The sequence below is a fragment of the Lynx rufus genome, unplaced genomic scaffold (genome assembly GCF_022079265.1).
Source record: "Lynx rufus isolate CCGP_SWC_20201006 ecotype Redwood Valley unplaced genomic scaffold, mLynRuf1.p SCAF_6, whole genome shotgun sequence".
NCBI classification, from domain to species: domain Eukaryota; kingdom Metazoa; phylum Chordata; class Mammalia; order Carnivora; family Felidae; genus Lynx; species Lynx rufus.
The window spans coordinates 106,299,181-106,322,753 of NW_025814878.1; the positions used below are offsets into that span (position 1 = coordinate 106,299,181).

The 23,573-nt window shown below is 51.2% G+C and overlaps 1 protein-coding gene across 1 annotated transcript in view; it reads left to right on the forward strand.

Moving 5' to 3' along the window:
* Positions 1–1,689: 1,689 nt before the first annotated feature.
* TFEB (transcription factor EB) overlaps positions 1,690–23,573 on the forward strand; it is a 55,226-nt gene continuing 33,342 nt past the window's right edge. The window contains exon 1 of the mRNA XM_047103276.1: positions 1,690–1,834. The gene's annotated coding sequence lies outside the window, so the exon portion shown is untranslated. The remainder of the gene's footprint in view (positions 1,835–23,573) is intronic.

Here is a 23,573-nt window from a genome sequence, read left to right on the forward strand (position 1 = left end):
AAATAGTTCTTTTCCATGTTGGCCAGCGTGTTGTTTTTAGAGGGCAGTTGTGGCCTGTAAGGCAGCTCCTATCACAAGAATGGGGGGGAAGAGTGGGAGTCAGGCGTAGATTTGCCTCTACTGGACCGTGTTCTCCCTGAGCGGCTAGGAGGTTTGTGGTGGCCGGGGGTGGGAGGGGGGAGGAGGGTTACTGAGATTCTAAGAGGGATGGGGCATGAGGTAGGGCTCGGGGAATGGTCCCTCTACCCCTCAGAGCTTGGAGTCTCTTCACAGCTTGTCTCTGGAGAGAGAAGACAGTGGTAGTTGACATTGAAGCAGGGCATTCCTTTGTGATGGGTCAAGGGGCCTTACCCCAACCACCCAAAATGCTCCGCTGACTTAATTGACCGAATGACCACCAGAATCACCCCAGGCAAGTTTTCTAGCACTGTGACTGGGGTTTCCAATGCATCCTTCACCTAGGCCTTTGGCTCCTCACCTGTGATCAGGTTTGCACTGGGAATTTCTGAGAGATGCTGGATGCCTGTGTGCACTCGTGGCAATCATGGGTCCTTCCGGGAGGAGGGTGATGCTACCAGAACCTGTTTCCAAGAGGGCGTCAGAAGGTCTGGGTTGAGTGAAACTGATCATATTTACACCTAGACCCTTACGCCCCAAGGGTCTGTTTGAAGAAGGGCTGGCCCTTAATTGTGGACAAGAGCAATAGCTACTTGGAATCACCGGGAAATCAAGCCCATTTGTTGTAACGAAGTGAACAAGAGATGTTTTCTCCCTCTAGATTTCATTCCTGTTCTCCTTAGGAGCCACCCGCCAAAGACCCACAGATCTGGGGCTACGTGGTACTAGGCAGAGGAGGAAGTGGGGAAAGCAGAGAAGGGTAGCTCAGAGCTCTGTAACTTCCAACAGGGGAATGACATGAAGTAGATCTGCAAAATGTTTCCCTGTAGCATGGTGGTGGGGGTCACCAGCCAGGTAGGACTGATGAGGCTTGAGGAGGGGTATAATTGGAAAACTCATAATGGGAGGGAGGGAGGCTCCTTGGACATATTTTTCCATGCTGTCCTTGATCAGCCTGACCCCAGCCTTGTCCCTTATGTTCAGGTGCAGGGGTGAAAGCACGAGATCCAAGTCTGGCATTCCACTCCCAAACATGAGGGAAACCGAGGTTTGCCATGCAGTAGTTTCTATAGCAACAGCACACTATCTGGGACCCTATATCCTTCCTAGACTCCAGGCAAGACAGCCTCCTGCAGGCCTCTCCTTGGGGTCAGAGAGGCCACAGGGTGTACATAGGGAGCTGGAGTGCGTGGCATCACTGACTGAGAAGAGAAAAAAACTTGCAAAAGGGGCAGAAACGAAGTGCGACATAAGTTCCAAGTCAAATGCCAAGTCCCCCGTACCCAGGCCAGGGCCCGCAGAGTGGGACTACAAATCCCGGCGTGCCTGGCAGAACCGACGGGAGGGACTACATTTCCCCGCGGGCGCCGCGGTAGGCCCTCGAGGGGCGGAGCAGGGCGGGGCGGGACCGCGGGGGGCGTGTGCTGCCCTCTGCCGGGCGCGGCGGGAAGTGGGTGCGGATTGACAGTGGGAGCCCTGGCGCCGGGCGCGGGGCTCGGTGACAGCGGAGGCGGCGGCCGCGGGCTGGACATAGGGAGCGGCGGCGGCGCCGACGGCAGCGTGAAAGGGCGGGCAGGGCGGGCCTTCCCGGTGGCGCGGAGCCGGAGGAGTCCGGGAGGGGGCGGCAGGCGCAGCTCGCGGGCCGGACACCTGAACTTGGGACAAGTTGCCGGAGCCGCGGGGGACAGGCGGCGGACGGATTGACCTTCAGAGATAGGTGAGAGGGACCGAGGGCCAAAGGGTGAGCGGAAGGCTGGGAACCCCGGACCCAGGCTCCCCCGCCCTGATTCTGTGGGTCCGGGAGACAGGTGGGTGGATGGGGGTGCCGGCTGAAGAGGGGAGAGGGAGTGTGTGCGCCGCGCCGCCACCCGCCCCGCTGTCCGTCTAGCCCGAGACGTTGGGCACATGGCCGGAGCGGCGCTGCCCGCCGAGCCCAGGAACTCCTCCGGCCCCTCACTGCAGGCCCGGGCCGGGGGCGGCTTCTCTGCGACCTTATGTAACTAGGCGGGAGGGGCCGGGGCGGGCATGGGCCTTCCCGGCTCCGGAGCTGGGAGTCGAAGGGGCGGGAGGCGTGGGAGTGAACTTGCAACAAGTTTGAGGGACGTGTGGGCCTTGCGCCTACTCCTTCTCCACCGGAGGCGGTTGGGGCGGGTGGTACGGGGGACGGCGCCGGAGGCCCGGGAGGTGTGCGGGGGCCGAGTCTGGCCCGGCCAGGCCCAACCTGGATGGTCCGGGGGAGTGGGAGGGCCGGGGCGGCGCCACGCCCCCGGGCTGGAGGGGGGCGGGTGGAAGTACCATCCTCCCCACCCCCCTTCCCGTCCCTTCTTCTCCCTCGGTGTCTTGAAGAAGCCGCCGCTGCCCGCGTCCCCTGGTATCCCTGAGCTCTGTCTTTTTCTCCTCCTTGCATTATTCCCCGACCTGTGGGAGCCCCAAGCCCAGAGCTCGCCCTCCGCGCGCCCCTCTTTTTACTTTCCCGGGAGCTCCCGGCCATCTGCCCGTCCCCGAGTACCCCCCACCTTCTAGGTCCCGAATCCCGGAAAACACGCCCCCTTCCCCTTATTCCCTTAGTTCGCACCGCCCAACCCCATGCTGCCCCGCCCCCTAAGTCCGCGCTCAGTCTTCTCCCCACCTCCCCGAACCCGGGTCAGCTACGCGGGCGCCGCGCGTGCACTTCCCTCCTTGAAGGGAGAGGGTTGATGTCAGCTCCGTTCCCGCCCCTTGGCCCCTTCTCGGCCAGGGGTTCTGGCTTCACGCACGGCTGCCCCGAGCTGCTCCGGTTTGCGCGAGCAGGTTCGCGCCGCAGCCGCCTGGCGTGCCCCAGCCCCGCGCACGGGGGGGAAGAAGGGAGGGCGCCCGGGCGGGGCTCGTCTGCACGCGCGTCCGCACTGCCCGGAGCTCCCCTCCCCGCTCTCTGGCGGCCGCTCACCGCGGAGCCCTTCCCATCACAGTCCACTCCAGCCGGGAGTCTCTCGCCCGTCTGTTCTGGGGATTGTTCGGCGCGAACGGTTTCGGACTGGCGTTGAATGCGGTGCTTTCTTTGGCTTTGCGTCCGCCGGAGAAGTGTTAACTGCCGCCCAGACCCCACCCTGAGTGAGGGGTCTTAGTTGAGCAGGGAAGGGGCAAGGCCGATATAGGCCCTTAGTGATACTTCTCCGATGTGGGCTCGGGCCCCTGCACCCTCCCGGTCCAAGATTCCACTGGCCCAAGACCTGGCAATTCTTGGGGTGGGGGGAGGAGGTAGCTCTGGTTTCCTCTTGGGCGGCCAGATGCGGTTGGCTCAGATCAGAACGTAGTTCTTGGCTCCTTAGCCTGTTCGCGCTGAGGCTTTCTCCGTGCCCAGCCTGGTGGACAGCCTCTAGGCCCTGCCCTCAGGCAGATCACAGTCGGGGGGAGAGATGCCAGCGATAAAGGCCAGTCTTAGACACAATGGAGGGGAGAGTCCTGCGTGGTAGTCTGCTGGTATGCTGGTGCCATGCCTCAGTTTACCCAGTCATGGGTAAAAGCAATTTACTTGGCCACCTTCTTTCTGCCTGCCCCCCCCCCGCCCCCCGGCTGCTGGGGTGGGAGAACTGGGAACCAGAAAGTGTAAATGAAGTGCCGTTTGGGTGACTCTGTGCTGGCTTCTCTGGAAGGGGGCCAACGTTACTTACAGTTTACAAGGCCTGTTACAGCTACAGTGCTATTTTGCCCTCTGCGAGGTGCAGACAAATCAGAATCCTATTCCAGCTCCCACGGAAGTGGTGCAGGGCATGGGGCAGGGGACATCCCCTCAGGTGAACACTACATTCATGGAAAACTAGCCGGGCTTCCGGGGGCTGATGGCAGGGTGACTCACAGTCAGATGGACAGGGGGTGGGCTAGGGCAGGCAGGAGCCCATCCAGGGGCCTGGGATGCTGGGATACCCAATGCCCACCTCCATTGCCAGTGAGGCCCCCTTTCAGCCTCCCACCCTTCAGGCCTGGCTGTCCTTTGAGGGTCTGGCTTCTGGCCCTGATTCCTCTTGGAGCTTTGTTTATGGCTGTAATTGTATCATTAGCTGGAGTTTATAGAGTTACTTAGCACCTGCCCCCACAGGGAGTGGCTCAGCCACCCCCTGGCTTCTGTCTCTTCCTTTTCAAAGTCAACTTGGTTTCTACCGGCAGCAGGCAGCAGGGGGGTTCCCCAACCGCAGCTAGCATGAAAGCCAGGTTGGGCCTTTGTCCTAGGGATGGAGGGCAGTCAGCACTTGGGGCCCAGCTTGGGGCTGCCCTCGAGATGACCGTGGAAATTGGGTTGACCTCCTCTGCTCCAGAGGGAGGGAGTTCGGGATTTCCAGTGCTGCTAGAAGTGTCCACGTCCCAGGATGCAGCAAGTGCATATGCATGTAAGGTGTATATCCTCATCTGAAAAAAGAGAGAGACAAACACACGCTCCTTCTGGGCTCTTGTGAGAATTCAGGGTGGAGCAGTGCCTGGTACATGGTGAGTCCATAGGGTTGCTGTGTGTTCCACTGTGGGTGAGTGAGATTGATACGAGTTTTGTGTGTGTGGTTATGAGATTCTAGGTATCTAGATACATGTGTACAGATGAATTGTGTACGTGTGTGTCTCTGAGAGTATCACACGATATTTTATTAGAATATTCATCTCGTCTCTATGCTCTAATAGAACAATATCCTAATAAAGTTATAAACAATAGTTGCCAACATTTATATTGTGTGTTTGCTCTTTGGAATGAAGTAGGGATGATTGTTTTCATTACATAGATTCAGAGAAGTTAAGCAAGTTGCCTGAAGTCACACAGCTGCAGAGTGGTAGAGATTCTAACCTGGGCCCAAGTGACTCCAAAATCCATGTTCTCAATCTCTAAAGAAGACCACTTCAGGGTTTCTTAGGCGTTCTGTCCGAAAAGGTGGGCAGAGGGTGGTCTGGCAACCTTCTCTTCCCCAACAGGGTGTCCTGCTCTGAGCAGGGGTGGGAGCTTGCTGAGGCCTCTGCCCCAGGACTGCACCTGTCTCCCGGCAGTGCTGCTGAGCTGCTGACACAGGTGACCAGAGTTCTGTGCCGAGAGCTCTCCTGACCTGCCCGGGGAGAGGAGTTCAGACCAGGCTTCCTGGGTCTCCTTGGTAACCTCACACATTAACTTACAGCAAAGCCCTCACTAGGCACGTGTTTACTCAGATGTGGGGACAAGTCTGTAGCAGCTATGGAGGGAGAATGAGCTGCGGCCAAAGTCGTGAGCATACTGGTGTCCTCTCACTGACAGGCTATGTGGCTGGGGCAGGTCCCTGCTCCTCTCAGCCTCAGTTTCCACATCTGTGTACCTAGATCATCTGTGGGGTGCCCTCCAATGTGAACCCTCTACCTATCTTTGGCAAAGGCACCTGGACAGGAGAGGCTTCCAAAAGGGAGGGACGTGTCGTGTGTGTGTGTGTGTGTGTGTGTGTGTGTGTGTGTGTGTGTATGGTGGGGGGTGGGGTAGGGGGTACTGCTGAAGTCCACTCAGTAGAGTTGTAGCTATAGGCTGGCCCTGGTGGTGTGACCAGCCAGTTTTTCTTGGGACATAGTCACAGCCAGCATGTACTGAGCACTAGCTAAGTGCCACCTAGCCAGGAGATTGTTAAGAGCATGAGCTCTGGGGCTAGGCTGTTTGGCTTGGAATCCCACCTCTGCCACTTACCAGCTGTGTGGCCCTGGGCGAGCTGCTTAACCCTGCTGTGCCTCTGTTTGCACACCCAGACTAACAGTGCTATAGTGAGGGCTAAGTATTCTGCTGCACGCTGCATGTACAGGACCTCGAATGGTGTCATGCTCAAAAAAATGTTATCATAATGGACTCTTACGGCTCATTTATTTCTTTATTTCTCATTTCCAAGTGAGGAAATGGAGGCATAGAGAGCTCCAGCGAAGAAAAAAAAAAAGACCTATGGGTTGCAAGCAGGATTCCGCCGCACGTCTGACATCCTCAAACGAAATGCCTTACAGGGGGCGCTTTATGGCTTCCCTGGCCGCAACCCCCACTGTTCCCTGTTGACCACACCTGGTCTCTACATTTGACAAGGTAGCAGAGGGAACTTGGCAATGCTTGCAGCATCTCTGGCACCCCTGCCCCACCCTGCCCTGGCCCTGGTCCTGGGGATTCCTTGGGTAGCATCTGGCTTGGCCACTTACTCCCCATTCCTGACCCATGGCTTTCCCCTGCACTTCTGCTGCCTGCCCCTCCTCCCCTCTGCACCAGATGTACAGATCCCCTTGGCTGCAGTGTGACCGAAGGCAGCCATGATATCCCAGCAACAGGGCAGGATCTGGGACTTGTTGTGCCCACAGGAAGTGCTTTACTGTGGGGCGACGGGGCAGGGGGTGACAGCAGAGGGTAGCTGAGAGGGGCAGAAGCAAGAGGCAGAGTCATCACCAGCTTTCTTTCCTGGCCCTTAAGTGTGGGCATGAGGAGGAGGGGAGAAGGGACGTCTGACCATGCCTGCCCCCCTCCAGCTTCCTTGGGGGCAAGGCTCCTTGTTGGCTTTTCTCCCAATGGCAGAGACCCTAAAGTAAAATGTGATGCCATGGGGATTAATCCCTAATTCCAGCAGACTTGCCAGAAATCCATAGTCCATATTTCCTCCTCCCAGCCCTTGTTCATGCTGGTCCCTTCTCCTAATACACGCTCCTCTGCGTCCCTCCCCCTGTCCAAATCCTCGGTCCATCATATATATATATATATATATATATGTATATATATATATATATACATATATATATATATATATATATATAGTGCATGTGACTCTTGAAGGAGGAGCCTTGGCATCAATATGTTAAAAATTCCCCAAATGGGGGTATCTGAGTGGTTCAGTTGGTTGAATGCCTGACTCTTGATTTCAGCTCAGGTCATGATCTCATGGTTTGTGCAGAGCCTGCTTGGGATTCTCTCTCTCCTCTCTCTCTGCCCTGTCTGTTCATGTGATCTCCCTTTCTCTCTCAAAATAAATAAATAAAGTTTAAAAAAATTCCCCAAATGATTCTGATGCCCTTTCTCCAAGGCCGTGGCTCTCAAATTTGGGCATCAGAATCGCCTGGAGAAGTTGTTAAGACACAAATCGCTAGGCTTTACCACCAGGGTTCCTGATTGAGTAGGTCTGGAATCAGTAGGTCTGCAAATTCCAGTAGGTCTGGAATTTGTATTTCGGATGAGTCCTTGGGAGATAGATGCTAATGTTGCTGGTCCCCAGACCACACTCTGAGAACCCGCTGCTTTGTAGCTACCCAGCCAAGAGCTTTCTGTCTCCTGGGTCTCTGATTGCTTTGGGCCTCTTAGGTCTGTCTCCTTTCTGAAGCCAGGTCCCACGAGGCAGGGACCACTGTGAAACCATTTGGTGACTGCCAGTCCCTGGTATAATCGGCCTCCCTTGCCCACTCTGCCTCCCTGCCCCCACCTCCCATTAAACTGACCACTGTCCAGCCTTGTGGTCTTGGCACAAGACCCTCTGGGACAAGTGCTCAGAAAATCATTGCTGCTTAAGTACAGTGGGATGAGGTGGACAACAAAGGACAGCACTGTCCCCAGGAGTCATCAGAACACGGGGCAGGGTCTAAAGCTCCTCCTGCAAAAGTGCTTGGAGCCAGAGTGGCATTGCTGGAACACGGGGGGGGGGGCATCCAGAGTGGCCCTTGACTTTGTTGAAATGAGGCTGTAGAAACACCCATCATGTTATTTTACTTTTCTACCCCATGGTGGGCAAGTATTGGATCACTGTTTGAATTGTGTTTCTTGCTAAAAAAAAAAAAAAAAAAAAAAATGATAGGGACGCCTGGGTAGCTCAGTCAGTTAAGGGTTAAACTTCAGCTCAGGTCATGATCTCACGGGGTTCGTGGGTTCGAGCCCCGAGTCAGGCTCTGTGTTGACAGCTTGGAGCCTGGAGCCTGCTTCAGATTCTGTGTCTCCCTCTCTCTCTGCCCCTCCCCCTCTCATGCTCTCTCTCTCTCTCTCTCTCTCTCTCTCTCTCTCTCCCCGCCCCCAAATAAATAAATGTTAAAAAAAAAGTTAAAAAATGATAAAACATGCACAAAAAGCAGCTGTTCCCTTCTCCTTTCCTCAGACTGGAGATGCTGGGAGGGTGGAGGGAGGAGGAGGTGTCACTGTTGGATGTAAGGGTGTCTCCATCATCTTCTAGGAGGACTTGGGCCTTCAGGACAGCAGATAGTCAGGCCACCTTGGGGGTTCACCCCTGGGCTCTTGGGGCAGTTCCTTCCTTGGAAGCTGGACGAGCTGGGGCAAACCCCAGTGGGAGGCGAGAAGAGGTGCCCTATCCCCAGTGCTTAGAAGAGAACCCGGTATACAGTGGGTGCTCAGTAAATCTTTGTGGAGTGAGTGAGTGAATGGGTGTGACTTGAGCCCCATCAAGTGCCCAGAAATGAGGACACAACAAACACTTTACTCAGGGTCTCTGCCCTGCAGGCAGGGTATCAACTTCACGTACTAAAACTCAGGGACAGGTGCATAGCTGGACAAGAAGGAGCTCTGCCCCCAGTCCCCGCCCTCCCCAGGATCCAGGTCCAGCCTCACTCTGGTTTGGGGCTGACCATCTGTCTCTTCCTGTAGAGAGTTTGCCAACAGCACCTCCCTGCCCCCCCACCCCTCCCAACCCCCCTTCGCCACCCTCCCCCACTGCCAACCCCTCCCCCACCCCCCACCCCTGGTTCTACTAGTGGGTCTGTGGGGTGGGGCTCTGGTTTGTTTTCTCCTGTTTGCCAAGGGAAGTCACAGCCTGTCCTCTGCCTTGTTTATCATTGGTTTGGGGACAGCACCTGCCCCAGCCCCCCTACAGAGGTATGGAGTGGCCAGGAGGTGACACACTATCCTGTCCCGCCCCTGTCGCGTCTTGTCCTCTCCTGGCTCTAGCCAGGTGTGTTCTCAGCTGCCCCTGAAGCATGGTGCTGGCTGGCTTTGCCGTGGGCCGACTGGGGCTGTGGGGCTGGGAGGCTTAGTAGCCAGCTGGCTACTACTACTCCTATATTTTGGAGAGTAGAGGACTGAGGCCTGGGGAGCGTGAGGGAGGCTCTCCGGCACCCCATGGCCTTAAGCACCTTCTGGGTAGCTAACACTGTGCCGGCCAAGCAGGGTGGGTGGGAATAAGAACACAGCTCCTCCCTCAAAGCTGACAGCCTCACTGGGAATTTCACTAACCAGAGGACAGAGAAAGGCAGATTGGTGTTAAGATAGTACAGAATTACATACTAAATGAATGTATGCTCTTTGCTCTGAAAAGCATTCTTCCTTGGTCTAGAGAGTTTACAAAAGGGCTCATGCAAGCATGGAGACCTTGGCCAGCCCTATGCACCCTCCAGACCCCCAAAAGGGCAGCTCTGTTGCTCCCTGGGTCCTCTTACCTGGGAGTCACCTCTGCAGACGTGGGAAGCCTCAGTCCTGGACAGAGTCCTTCCTTCCAGGAGGACTAGTGGCTGCTGAGTGCAAGGGGGAAGGAGCCACAGGGAGGTGGCTGGCCACCCACCTGCACTCGGAAGCCCTGGGCCATGGGGGATGTGGTGCTCAGTTGGGCCCAACCACTCAGACCTCTTTGGGTCTCCCTGTTGCTGAGCCCCAAGACTTTACCAGGAGCCTGGGGCAGTGATTCTGCTCCCCCTGCCTCCAGCATCATCCCTTCTTCCCCCTTTCCTCTGCTCCCCACGTCCTCATCCCTCTCTACCTCCATTGACTTCCACTGCATGTGGAACATTGGCCCTCCATGCATGTATGTCTCTCTCTCCTGCTCTCTCACCCCTTCTCTCCCTCTTAATTTCTTTTTTCTGTCTCCCTCCTTTTGGTGTATTCAGAGGGCTCCTTCAGTGCCTCCCCAGTGTGAATCTCCGAGCCCTGCTGTCGGGGGGGGGGGCAGGGGGGCGCCCAGAGGAATCTCACCCAGGGCAGAGTGAGGTGGGTGTGAAGGCACCCAGCCTGAGGTAGCCCCCTGCCCTTGAGGAGCCAGGGGCTTGCAGTGGCTGGGACACCCCCAAAGTGGTGGTGGGGAGATGCAAGGAGCCAGAGCTGGCTCCCTGGCCAGCTGGGGGAGCCGCTCCACGGACAGCCCTGAGCATCTCCGGATACTCCGGCCCCGTGACTTAGCTATAGATTCTCATCCAGTTTGTGGGGCCTAAGTACAGTGGTTCTCAAAGTCGGGTGTGAGAAGAGAATAGTAGAACTTCTGTTTCTGTTTATTTATATCCCACCCTTGTCTCCCCCTTTTGTTGTGAAATACACCACGAGTGCTGATAAGCACGTAAACGTACATGCACACCGTAATAAGTCATTGTAAAAGTGAACACCCAGGCAGCCACCACCCCAGTGAAGAAACAGAACGTAGCCTGCACTCCAAAATCAGCTGGTGAGCCTCGCCTCTGTCACAACCCCTTCCCCCCGAGGTAACCACTATCCTGATCTTTCTGGTAATCAGTAATTGCTTTTTCTTATCACGTAACCACCGATGTCTGCAATCTTTATCAAAAGAGTGTAGCTTTGCCTGATTTTGAATTTGATACAGCCAGAACGACGCCGAACATGTTCTCTAACGTTGTGTCTTGTCCACTCAGTGCGTTTGTGAAGTTCACCCACGTTGCTCCGCGGAGCCCACGTTCACGGCTGTACACGCAGTTCATTCCACGGCATGCACTTGCCACCGTGTTTGCATCCGTCCTGCCACTTGCGGGCATTTGGTTTGCTTTCCTTCCTTGGCTACCGTGAGCGCTACTGTCAAGACTATCCTTGTACGTGTTTCCTGGTGCGTCGGTGCGTACCCTTCTCCAGAGGGCCGATAACCCCGAGTGCAATTGCTAGAGCACAGGGTGTACAATGCATATTTCACCTTTAGGAAATGTTTTGTTAAGTGGCTGTACCAAATTATTCCTCACCAGTGGCACCTGAGAGTTCCCGTTTCTCCATATTGTCGCCAACACTTGGTGTTGGCGGACTGCTTAATGGCTGTCGTGCTGGTGAGTGCGTAACAGAAGCTCATCGTGGGTATCACTTCTCATCTCACTCCCCTTCTCATCTTTTTTGTAGACCTGTTTTTGTGGATGCTGGCTGACCTGCACGATATATCCATACGTTGGTATTTACAAGCAGTTTGTGAGGAAAGAAGCAGGCACTGGGGGTGCCCGTCATTTTTTCCTCATAAGAGTTTGTGACCAAAATAGCCGAGAGACTATTATAATACTGAATGCCAGCGAAGGGCTGGAGGTTGGAGGGGTGGGAAGATGGTCTTCAGAGGAGACCCGCAATGGGGCAGCCTCTGCCCAGAGGGTACTAAGCTCACAGAGGACTCAGGCCCTCTTGCCCAACACATCTGGCCAAGGAGGAGGAAGGCTATAGGGCTAGAGCCCTCAGAAGATACCATGCAACTTAGAATTGGCAGGTGCCTATCCTTCCGGGTCCCCTAGGGCAATAGTTCTCTACCGGGGGGCGATTTTGCCTCCTAGGGACATTTGGCAATGTCTGATGACATTTTTAGCTGTCACAACTCAGGAAATGCTGCTGGCACTTAAAGGGTAGAAGCCTGGGATGCTGCTAAATATCGTACAATGCCCCGGGCAGCCCCCTACAAGGACTTATCTGGCTCCAGAGTGTCAGTGTTGAGGTTGAGAAATTCTGATCTGGGAACAGAGCCAGGAACTGAGATTTGCCATAAACTTGCTACATGGCTTTGGGGAAGCTGCTTCAGTGCTTCAAGCCTCATAGGGAAAATGAGGGTGGCAAGGGGTCCTGCCCCCGCCCCTTCCTGAGGCTGTGGTCAGGACTCGGGGGAGGGTGGCTGTGTAGACACTTTGGGAAGCATCCCTGCAAAGGGGCCTGCGCTGGTTGTTTTCTTTGTGGTCCCAGCCCCTCCCCCTTGACTGTGCTCCCCGTCCCCTGAACTGGAGGTGTCAGGTGACCAGCTGTGGGCTCGCCCTGGTTCCTGCTATTCCAGGCCTCAGGGCTGTAGGGGAACCGCCCTGAGGGCTCCAGCCTTTTTGATGAGGGCAGCAGAAATGAGGGGCTCTCTGGGGGAGCCCTGGGGCCCAGGTAAAACCATTTCTGACTTTGTCCTGAGCTGGGTGGGAGTCCAAGGTTGTGTGGGGTGATAAGAGGTGCCTATCACACTCTTTATCTGAGGCCCCGTTGTAAGTCTGGGCCGTAAGGGATGGGAGTCAGAGGTCATTCTTGGGGGCTCTGCGCACCCAGGCGCGTCTCCTGCTCACCGTCTGTGCCCTTCCAGAGTTGTTATGCCAGAGAGGGCCCAGGGTTGGGTCAGAGTCTGGGTCAGAGCTCCCTGAGCCCCTCTGACCTCCCTGTTCTGGGGCGCGCTTCACCTTAGTGGCGTCTCCTGCCTTCTCCAGGGGTCACAGCCAGCCTGATCTTCTTCCTACTGCAGTGCCTCTTCCTGAAACATACTCTCATTGAAAGGGTCTAGTAAACTCATCCACCCTGAGGTCTAGGTGACTGACAATGGCTTAATAAGTGCCAGGCTTTCTTGGCAAGCAATGTTACCTATCAAAGGTGGGACTCCCTTAGACACCAGAAAGAAGCGCTAGCGAAATGTCAAGTTTCTTTGACAGGCTGTGAGAGAAGTACTTTGGGCGTGAGGAACCCCTGAAGTCACGTGTTGAGCAAGAACATTTTGTCACAAGTGAAAATTGTATGGCGGCTCCTATCTTCCCAGAACTTCATAGAATAACCTTGGTCTCAGGGTCCATTTCAAGGTGGGGCTATATAGCAAGACTGTGAACTGGGTGTCTGGAAGCCCTGGGAAGGCCCAGGACCAAGGTGGCAGATATGTGGTCAGTGTGGAAGGTGGTGGACCGTGGGGCTTTGGGCTGAGAGGGTACATGTCTCCAGGAAGGGCTGGGAGGGTGTATAGGTTAGGGCTGGGCTTGCATTGGACCTAGTAGGCTTCCTGAAAATTCTCCCCGCTCTGTGCCTCTCCATCTTGGGTGGGGGGGGGGGGCAGGTGCAGCAGGGCCTATGCATTTTGAGGCCAGGCTGTGTGAGTAGTGGGGGGCTGTCAGAGGCTCAGTCTGGGAGGAGGGAGCGCACTGTAGGGGTCCTGGAGCCCAGAGTGGGGGAGATGGGGTGAGATGGAGCTGGGAGCCCGTCTGTGTTGGGTAGTCTTGTGGGTATGTGAAGCCTTTCCGGGCGGGTGTGCGGTTCCCTCTGCGCCGTGAGTAATCCTCGGCCACACTTGCAGCTCCCAGGGGATTGTGCAACTTCCTCTCAGGCTGAGGTGCAGGGGGCTGGGTGAGAAACAGCACTGGGGAAAATGAGGAAACTGGGGCCTGCGCCGGGGCAGGGGCACGGGCCTGGGCTCTGGCCCCCCAAGTTGCTGAGCTTTCCAGGGGGCCTCCTTCCAGGGGACTTCTGTCTCCCAGGTCTGAGGGAGTGTGTGCACATGAATGTGTGTGTGTGTGTGTGTGTGTGTGTGTGTGTGTGTGTGTGTTGTGTGTTGTGTCTTTGGGGAGGTAGGTGAGTGGGGATGAGGCCCCAAGGGCTGAACTGGCATTGGGGTATCTTTCGAAGAGGAACGGGAGATACCGAGTAGGGTCGGGGTTGGGGAAGCAGGTGGCACAAAGGAGGGGTCCCTGGGCCAGGCTCGGGGGGAATGGGGATGGTGGAAAGTGTGGGAAACCAGGATTCAGAGGAGCTGGCCGCCAGCCCCACTTCTGAGGAGCTGGGCAGCCCTGGGCAGTTTAAGCACTCCCTGCCTCGTCCTCACATCTCCAAGCTCATTTTGAGGCTCGGGTGAGGCCACAGTAAATACCTTCTTGCCTCGGGGATTGGGAACAGACACTCTGCGGGTCCCCCTGGGTTCGAATTCTGACCCTGCCACTCTGCAGCTATGTGATCCTGGTAAGCTACTTAGCCTCTTGGTGCCTCAGTTTACTCATCTGTAAAACAGAGGTGACAATTATAACGCCTACCATGTGGGTCTGTTCTGGGGATTAAAAGACCTGATTCATGTAGAGTGCTCAGAGCAGCGCCTGGAACCCAGCAAGTAAGGGCTCCACACAGGCAGATGCTTTCCTGGTATCCAAGCATGTTTGTAAACAGCAAAAAACTGCCCAGTGTTCATGTGACTATTTTTGATGGCAGGGATTTGAGCTGGCACCAGGGATGATGATAATAAGAGCTCACATTTCCCAGGCCTTACTTCATTTCAGGTACTGTGCCAAGTGCTTGACCGGCATCAGCCCCTTGAGCCCTCATAGTCACCCAATAGGGTGGGTGCTGTCATTACCCCATTTCACAGATGGGGACATGGAGGCACAGAGGGAGGGGTCCAGTGACTTGCCGCAGGGCAAGTGATATCAGTGAGGAGGGACAGCAGAATGGTCCATGGGAGCCCTGAGTCAGATCCGCGGCCCCCAGCCCAGCCCCTTTCCTGGGTTCTGCCGGAAGTGGGTTGGGAGGAGGGAGCAGGGTCGGCTGTGAAGGTGAGAAGCCTGGCCGCCAGGCCTGTGGGCTCCGGCCAGTCTCCGATCAGGTAGTCAACTAATATAGAGTTGAGTTAACACAGGGAATGGCTTTTTAGAAGTTGGCATTGGAGTGGACTTCCTCGGGTGTCCCTCCTGCCAGTGTGTGGACTTGAGAGAGGGGCTGAAGACCTTCAGCGGGTGGGCGGTGTGGTGGGTGGTGAATGTGGCTCCAGATTCAGATACACCTGGCTTTGAATTCTGCCTGAGCCATTTACTGTGTGACGTTGGGCCTCCGTTTCTTCACGTGCAGAATGGGCGTGGTAAGTGTCCCTACTTCTCAGGGTGATGACGAGGAGAAATGAGATGCCGTGTAAAGTGCTTAGCACAGGCCTGGCCCAGAGTGAGTCTGACGAATGGATGACTTTATTAGACACCTGTTGTAGAGACGGCCATGTGCTGGGCAGGGAGTTTAGGCCACATGGATATCCTGAGAGGGCTATAATTTGGACTGTGGATCAAGGCCGTTAATTGGACCCTAATTTCTGGCCATGAAGTCAGCTTAGGGGGTCTTTTTTTTTAATAACAAAGAATAAAGAGAACATCCAAGTGTTTTGCACAGTATTGGCAAGTGTTGTCTAACTTTTTTATTTTGTGTTCATGTGCATGGGTATATGTGCTAGGGGTGTGTGTGTGTGTGTGTGTGTGTGTGTACTGGGCCAAATAAAATATATTTTTCTGTAGATCTTGGTATTTGGGGTCACTTCCTTAGAGATTATCTCCCTCTTGTGCAATGCTTATGGGGCACCTACTGAGTACACCACATTCTGGGGGCCAGACTAAGATTCTGGGCCCAATTCTTAGCATGGCATTTGTGAGGGAGCGGGCCCTGTGGGGGTCAGCAGAGGCAGAGGGGGAGCTGGTTGGGGAGGGCTTTCTGGGTGATGACAAGCAGTGGATGGGGACGGTATGGGGTGACAATGGCCGGGGTGAATGGTTGACTCGGGGTCTGGAGCTAGAGAGCCTCGTTGGCAGGTGGAGGCTCCCAGTCAATGGAGGGCTGTAGGACCAGACCCATGCAGGTGCCCATGCTAGCTAGAACAGAGGGCTGGGTGGAGGTCATCCCAGGGCACTGGACAAGGGCTGTGCCTGTCTCCTCTGGCTGTGGCAGGGTGGGCAGAGGAGGACTCAGGGTTATTGATGGTCCTCCAATCGCCAAGACTCACAGGATCTACAATGACTCAGTGAGCCCCAAGGCCCATGACTTAGCCATTTCCTCCTTCCCCTGGACCTTGGGAGCCTCCTGAGCCTTCTCCCTTCTGCTTCCCCAGCTGGCTTGAGTGAGTCTGACCTGGAACCTGGATAAGTCAGCCCTGAGCCCTGGTCCATGGGCCAGAAGTCTGTTACTTAGATACCTGCCCAGGGTCAGCCGGGGCCTCAGTTTCTTCATCTGTAAAGTGGGCATACTAACCCTTGAGCAGCTGGCCTTCTGGTTGGTGATGCTAATCTTGTGACCTATTGTGGATGAGGTGGCTGTAGGAAGCGTGAAGGGCTCTGGGTGGGTTGTCAGTGTTATCTCTAAGGCTGAGAGAGCTGGGGAAGGTCATGAGGACATCAGCTGCCTGACTGGAGAGCCCCCACCTCCCCACCCTGTGACCTGGGGCCAAGGGGCTGTGATCGGGAGAGGCCTGTGACCCGTGGTGAGCTGGGACTATCCCTAGTTCTGAGGGGGAGGTGGCCTTTTAGGAACCTCAGAGGATGAGACCCAGGTTTGACCTGGGTGTGGGAACCCCGGTTCCCAGAGTCCTCCCCTACACGAGGTCCCCTGGGAGCCCCAGCTTGGAAGTCTGTATTGCCAGGTGAGGGGGCAGTGCTCTGGGACTGACTGGCAGAGGCCAAGTTCCAGGAAGCCATGGGTGGCTTCCAGCCTGCTGTGGCCAGAGCCCAGAGGCTCAGGCGTGAGCTCCCACGGTGGAATATGGTGTTTAATGGTAGCTCATATATATTGAGCACCTGCTCTTAGGCGCTGTGTTAAGCCCTTTTGTATATTTGCAAATACAATCTACACAATAAGATCTGATACACAGGTCTTTCTGTTATCCCGTTTTATAGCTGAGGAAACTGAGGCCCAGAATGGTTGAGCCTCTCACCCAAGGTGAGAGTGAGTGACAGAGCTGGGCCGAGGGTGTGAGTTGTGGATTCAGGCTGTCAGGGTTGAAATTTGGGTGGTACCACGGACGAGCTGTGTGACCTTGGACACAAGTGACTGAATCTCTTTGACCATTAGTTTCTTGCTCTGAGAGCTGGGGATTACATCAGGGCTTTACTCAAGGGTGGTTGTAAGAATTATGTGAGATAATGGAGGTGGCCCGTGGCACATGATGAGGGCCCCAGTAAGTACCGTCTGCTTCATCACCGCTCCTGCTGGCAGCAATAACCTGCTGGGTGACCCTGGGCCGGTTATGTGACACAGGGTACTGACCCCTTCCTTCCTTGGGCTGGGGGAAGGGGAGGACTTTTCCCTTCTTTCCTTCTAGCTTCTTTGGCTAGCCTAATAATTAAATTAACAGAAGATAGATCACCAGAAGAACATTTAATTTTTGTGTGAACAAGATCCCCAAAGATAGGAGGCTCAAAGAAGCGACCAAAGCAGGCAGCTTTTATACCATTTGGACAAAGAAACAATACATTTGTGAAGAATGGACAAAAGAAAGAGGTTTGGGCTTGGGGGAGCTAATTAGCAAAGAAGTAACAAGGGTTGTTTATATAGCCTTCTTGGCCCCGAATTCCGTTTCTGGTGATGAGGCTGCCTCTCTGCCTCTTGGTACAGGGAGGGCACCTTTCACACGGGGGGATTTATTTCCTGCTCCCACAGGCACGAAGGAGGGTCAGAGTGTCCTTCTTGCACCGCTGTTCCTTGAGTAACTTTAATTCAACATAATCAAGATGCCAGAGTGGCCTATTTTGGGGTGGCATATTTTGTTCCTCTTCATTTTCACCTGTGAAACTTCAAGAAGTTTCACGGTCGAAAAGCTGAGCCGGTGGAGTGCCCCATCGTTTCACTGAGTTAATGTTTTAGTCTTGGAAACAGATCAGTTCATTTAAATGGTTGTGTTTCCTTTTAGGGGGTGGTGATGCACCTGGGCTCCCAAAGTTAGGCCTCTGTTGTGTGAGAAATCAGGTGTTTAATAAGGCACTTTTATGGACAGAAAAGAAAAACCAAGGTTAATGATCAGAGCAGACTATGATCCCAGTTTGTGAGTTCTGAAGGCAGCCAGCTGAGATTTCTGGATGTCAGGCTCAAAGCCTCTTCAGATGGAGTGAGGGCAGACAGTGGCAATCTGACAGATTTTCCTGGTTTGCAGTTTGAAAGTCTCCGGTGATCTTTTCTGCATGGCGCCCTCAGCAATAGGCACATGAGCTGTTGTGGTGATTTCTCTGAAGTTTCTATCAAGTTGTTCACACTCTGCAGGGCTGAAGGGAAGAGAGCAGCTTTTGCTTTTAGTGATTCTATGTTAAGAGTAGAAGAAACTTGGGAGCGTTAGTTTGGAGAGCGGTAGCCAAATATTGGAGGAAACTAGAATTCAGAATCCCGTTGTTCTACGGGTAGAAAACAAAACTTCATTGATAATTAACAGCACTAGAACCTGATATCCAAAAAGTGTACTATAATTTTTCATTGAAACAACTTTTTTTCTCTACAGTTACCCCCATTTCTATCAAAGATCATCAAATTTGTTTGCAAAATAGGCTGAGGTTTAGTGAATTTAACTTATTTATATAAATGCAACAAGAATTGCAATTGACTGTATAGCATCTTTTCATATGCTTTGTAGGAACTTTTCACAAGGAATCTCAGGTTGGGCTTTTAAAAGCCTCTCGAGGCTGGGAAGCTGAGTCCAGGACTTGTCATCAAGCTTTTCCTGCAGTCACTCGAGATTCAGGTGAATTCCTCTTTTCTCCAACTCTCCCAAATGTAGTGAGGTTTTTGCACCTGCCAGGAAGTGACTTTCCTTACTCACCTGGTGAGGCTGCTGGGAACCCTGTAAGCACGATACCAGGCTGATTTTTCCAAGGGGCTTTATGGGCTCCATAAAGTCAACCTTAGTTCCTTAAAGCTCTCTGGTCATACCCAGTTTGTGCATTTCTCCCTCAAATATGACGTTCCAGTCAAAGCCTTGGTTTCCAAAGCCAATGTTTCCAATTGTGTCTTGTTACTAGGAGAATAGATTTTTATTGACCTTGTGTAAATAGCTATATTGTCGTGAAAATAAAAATACTCACTAAGAGTTTTCGAAGTCTGGAGACGGCAGATAGGGAGAAAAAGGTAAACGTTTCAATTCTAATTACAAAAGTATAATTTACCAAATTGCTGTAAGTCCATGGTTAGCTTAAGAGAAAAAAATGTTTTTTTTTTTAAATCTGGAAAAAATAAGCATTAAAGATCCAACAATGTTTTAAGTAAACAGTTATAAAAATGATAATCATCTTTATCAGTTAATTCCGTTTCATGTAATTAATCCTTGTTGATATTGACCTTTTGTTAACAATTTTATGAATCCAGTTTTTCCTTAGAGTTCTGTCAATTACTTTTTTAAAAAAATATTTATTTATTTATTTATTTATTTATTTATTTATTTATTTTGAGAGAGAGAGAGAGAGAGAGGCAGAGAGAGACAGAGGCAGAGAGAATCCCAAGCAGGCTCTGTGCTGTCAGCACAGAGCCTGACACAGGGCTCAAACTTGCGAACCGTGAGATCATGACCTGAGCTGAAATCAAGAATCAGACACTCAATCATCTGACCCACGTGGGTGCCCCAGAGTTCTGTCACTTCTAACCCAGTTCAGGGGTATGATCTGAAGGTTAGTAGAAAACCGTATTCTAGAGTATTTGTCAGAGTCCCTTCCATGAATCTTTCTGAAAATGAAACACCTTTGTAAAAGTATCAGAATAAAACAAGAACTTATATAACTGACAAGACTTAAAAATGCCTATGGTCAAAGATCTGATGAGAGCTCATTACAATGTTATTGACAAGGATATTTGGTTATTGCTGAGACATAAATCTTATGATAATAGCTAGAATTAGACTATATTAGGACATATCAGATTTCTAGGAATTTTATACAATTTCTGGAACACCTAGAACATATTCCTATACAAATACAACATAAAGAAGGCTTAATTTTATTTGAGAATGCTTCCCATGTGATTTAACATAACAAGTAGGTCTAATTAGTTTAAAATTCCCTCCCACCACCTCTTACGTTTTGTTGTAATTGTTTTTGTTTGTTTAAAAAAAAAAGAGAGAGAGAAAGAATGAATCTTTCAGATGTTCCAGAGACCCTCTGGAAAGTCCCAAAGTCAGTTTGAAGTCAAAAAGACTTTATTTAGAATTTGATCTGGGGTAAGTTTGTCAAAAATATTAAAAGACTTGCATACTTGCCAGAAGGATCATAGATCATCATCAAACAATACTTACTTATCTAGTTAACCAAAGTGACAATAAAAGATTTAAAAGGCAAATACAGAAGATTCTATAGTTGTGTGCAAAACTTGGCTCTTTTAATATTGAGAAGACTTAGTTTTCTTAAGTAATCAAAGGTCTGATAGTAAAGACAAACTTAAAAGGTTAAAAAAAAAAAAGACCTTTTATAATCTGTTATCAGGAGCAGACCAAAAGTCAAAGAAAACTTTGTCCTTTTAATAGTCTTAGTTTTATAATAGGCAAGCTATTGATATTAAAGTTTATTTAAAAAATTTTAAAACAATTTATTTACCTTTGAGAGAGAGTGAGAGAGACAACAGTACAAACTGGGGAGGGTCAGAGAGAGATGGAGACAGAATCTGAAGCGGGCTCCAGGCCCTGAGCTGTCAGCACAGAGCCTGACGAGGGGCTCGAACCCACAAACTGCCAGATCATGACCTGAGCCGAAGCCAGACACTTAACCAACTGAGCCACCCCAGGCGCCCCAAAGCTTATTTTTTTTTTTTTTTTAAATTTTTTTTTTTTTCAACGTTTATTTATTTTTGGGACAGAGAGAGACAGAGCATGAACGGGGGAGGGGCAGAGAGAGGGGGAGACACAGAATCGGAAACAGGCTCCAGGCTCTGAGCCATCAGCCCAGAGCCTGATGTGGGGCTCGAACTCACGGACCGCGAGATCGTGACCTGGCTGAAGTCGGACGCTTAACCGACTGCGCCACCCAGGCGCCCCCCAAAGCTTATTTTTAAAAACACTTGTAATATCAATTTGATTTTAGCCAGCTTGGTCACACAGGTAAAATTTTCTCTCACTCTCTCTCTCTCTTTAACTTTTTATATGCATTCAGTTTGTTCCTTTTCTTCTATCCCATTGTGAAAAAACTTAGCTCTACTTTAGGATAAAGTCGCTTTTAGTTCCTTCAACAAAAATGTATCTTCATACCTCATGCCATTTCTAACCAAAATAGCCACACCCTACTCTTTTTTGCATATAGTTATTTCCCTTACTATTTCTAGTAGTTTTTAATTACATATATTAAGATTTTTAACCCTTAAAAATTATAACTTCTAGTGAAAACTAATAAGTAAAAAATGATGAACTGTATGTTACACCAGCATTCTGTAAAATAGCAAATGTATAAATATATTTTATAATTTCTAGAAACATGTGCCTTTTTAGTAGTACAAATCTTTTAATGTCACCAAGACATGCTTATTAACAGACCCAGACATCTCTAGTTCCTCCATAATAGGGAGATAAAATTAGGTAAACTAATGTTCCATAATTAATGTTTAATATTTTATCTCATTTGGAAATGATCTTGATATTCAATGAATTTCTATTATTTAACTTAGCAACAGTAAGGGTAGAAGTTATCAAAAGATTTGGGAAACTATTTTTAAGTAGACATAATATAAACCACAATTCTTGTTGGAAAGTTTACCTAAACACTTTTATCTCCTTCATCTATCGAAATTAATTGTTTGAAACATTACGTTCAGATTACCCACAAAAACTTCATGAGACATTAGACAAACTTAGACATCATCCCAAGCTATTTTTCTTGCTGACAAATGTTGTGACAGGGAAAACACAAACGTATTTGACCAGTAAACCCTGGTAGAATAAAAGTTGTATGTTTGCATCGTATTTAATGCTAATAACTCTGAAGACATGTCTATTTTCACTAAACCGACAAGCTTTTTTTTTTTTTAAAATTTTTTTTTTTTTTCAATGTTTATTTATTTTTGGGACAGAGAGAGACAGAGCATGAACAGGGGAGGGGCAGAGAGAGAGGGAGACACAGAATCGGAAACAGGCTCCAGGCTCTGAGCCATCAATCAGCCCAGAGCCTGACGCGGGGCTCGAACTCACGGACCGCGAGATCGTGACCTGGCTGAAGTCGGACGCTTAACCGACTGCGCCACCCAGGCGCCCCTAAACCGACAAGCTTTAACAAGCTTTTATTTCCCAAAGATTATCCCAGATCAATATGAACTTAACACTTAAGATTTTTCATTAGCCCAATTTTCAAATCGTTTCATCCTTCTGATGAATGACTTCTCCCTAAAGTTTGCATTTCAAAGAATGGCTCTTAGGTGCTAGAGAAGATGGGAATAGAAATTCTATATAACAAAGGCACAGAAAAAGTATCTAAGGTGGGGTGCCTGGGCGGCTCAGTCAGTTAAGCATCTGACTCTTTTTTTTTTTTTTTTTTTTTTTAATTTTTTTTTTCAACGTTTTTTATTTATTTTTGGGACAGAGAGAGACAGAGCATGAACGGGGGAGGGGCAGAGAGAGAGGGAGACACAGAATCGGAAACAGGCTCCAGGCTCTGAGCCATCAGCCCAGAGCCTGACGCGGGGCTCGAACTCACGGACCGCGAGATCGTGACCTGGCTGAAGTCGGATACTTAACCGACTGCGCCACCCAGGCGCCCCATTTAAGCATCTGACTCTTGATTTCAGCTCAGGTCATGATCTCACAGTCGTGAGATCGAGCCCCCATGTTGGCTCCACGCTGACTGCTGACCGTGGTGTTCCCTGCTTAGAACTCTCTCTCCCCCTGCACCTCCCCTGCTTGTGCGTGCTCTCTCTCTCTCTCTCTCAAAATAAATCAATAAACATTAAAAATAAAAGTATCTAAGTCTTTTCCAAGGAGTTTTGGGGTATATTTGCCTCTTATCAGAGGTCTAGAGTAATTCCTAGTTAAAATTTTCCTGCTTTTTCTTAAGTGCAGGATAATTCTATTTCCAATGTCCTGGTCTTTTACAATATCACGAGCATTTTGAGATGAAGAAGTGAGGTTTGGGGATTGGTAAAGACAGGTGGGATTTGAAGTGTGTCCAGAGCCACATTTCTGGCTTTGTAGAAATTCGCAGGATGTTTCCAATTCCCCAAGGACTAGACTGCAGCCTGAATATCAAGGGACTGATCTGCCCATCCACCTAAATTTGCTGCTTTATATCGGGCTGATCTCCAACTGAGATGGAAAAATTACTACTTCTAGAGATTCAGGGTTTAAAACAGTGTGTCTAAAAGTCTACCTGAAGCATTTAAGGAAGGCCCAAAAGTCTATCTAAGGCATTTAACAAAGGCCTTCTTGGACCAATTCACCTTAGGAGGGAAAGCCTCTATTATTGTTCTCATTATTGAACATTGGCCTCCAGCTGATTCATTTCCTGATCATTTGTAGGAGGGCCTGGAAGAAATTCTGGTCATCTGTTTTCTCTGTGAAGGGGGGAGGGGTGCTTTTCCCCAGGAGGCCATCTGGCTTGTCTGATAACTATGGTGTAATCATGGCTGGGAAGATCGTTCCATAGCAGCCAGTTGAGGTCCCTGTGAGTGGGGTTGTGAATGACCACTAATCCTTCAAACTCTTCTTTAAATTTGGTAGGATCTTCTCCAAGTAGAGACAAAACGGGCTTTGTAATTTCATGCTGTTAAAGAAGTCCTTGGGGCGCCTGGGTGGCGCAGTCGGTTAAGCGTCCGACTTCAGCCAGGTCACGATCTCGCGGTCCGGGAGTTTGAGCCCCGCGTCGGGCTCTGGGCTGAT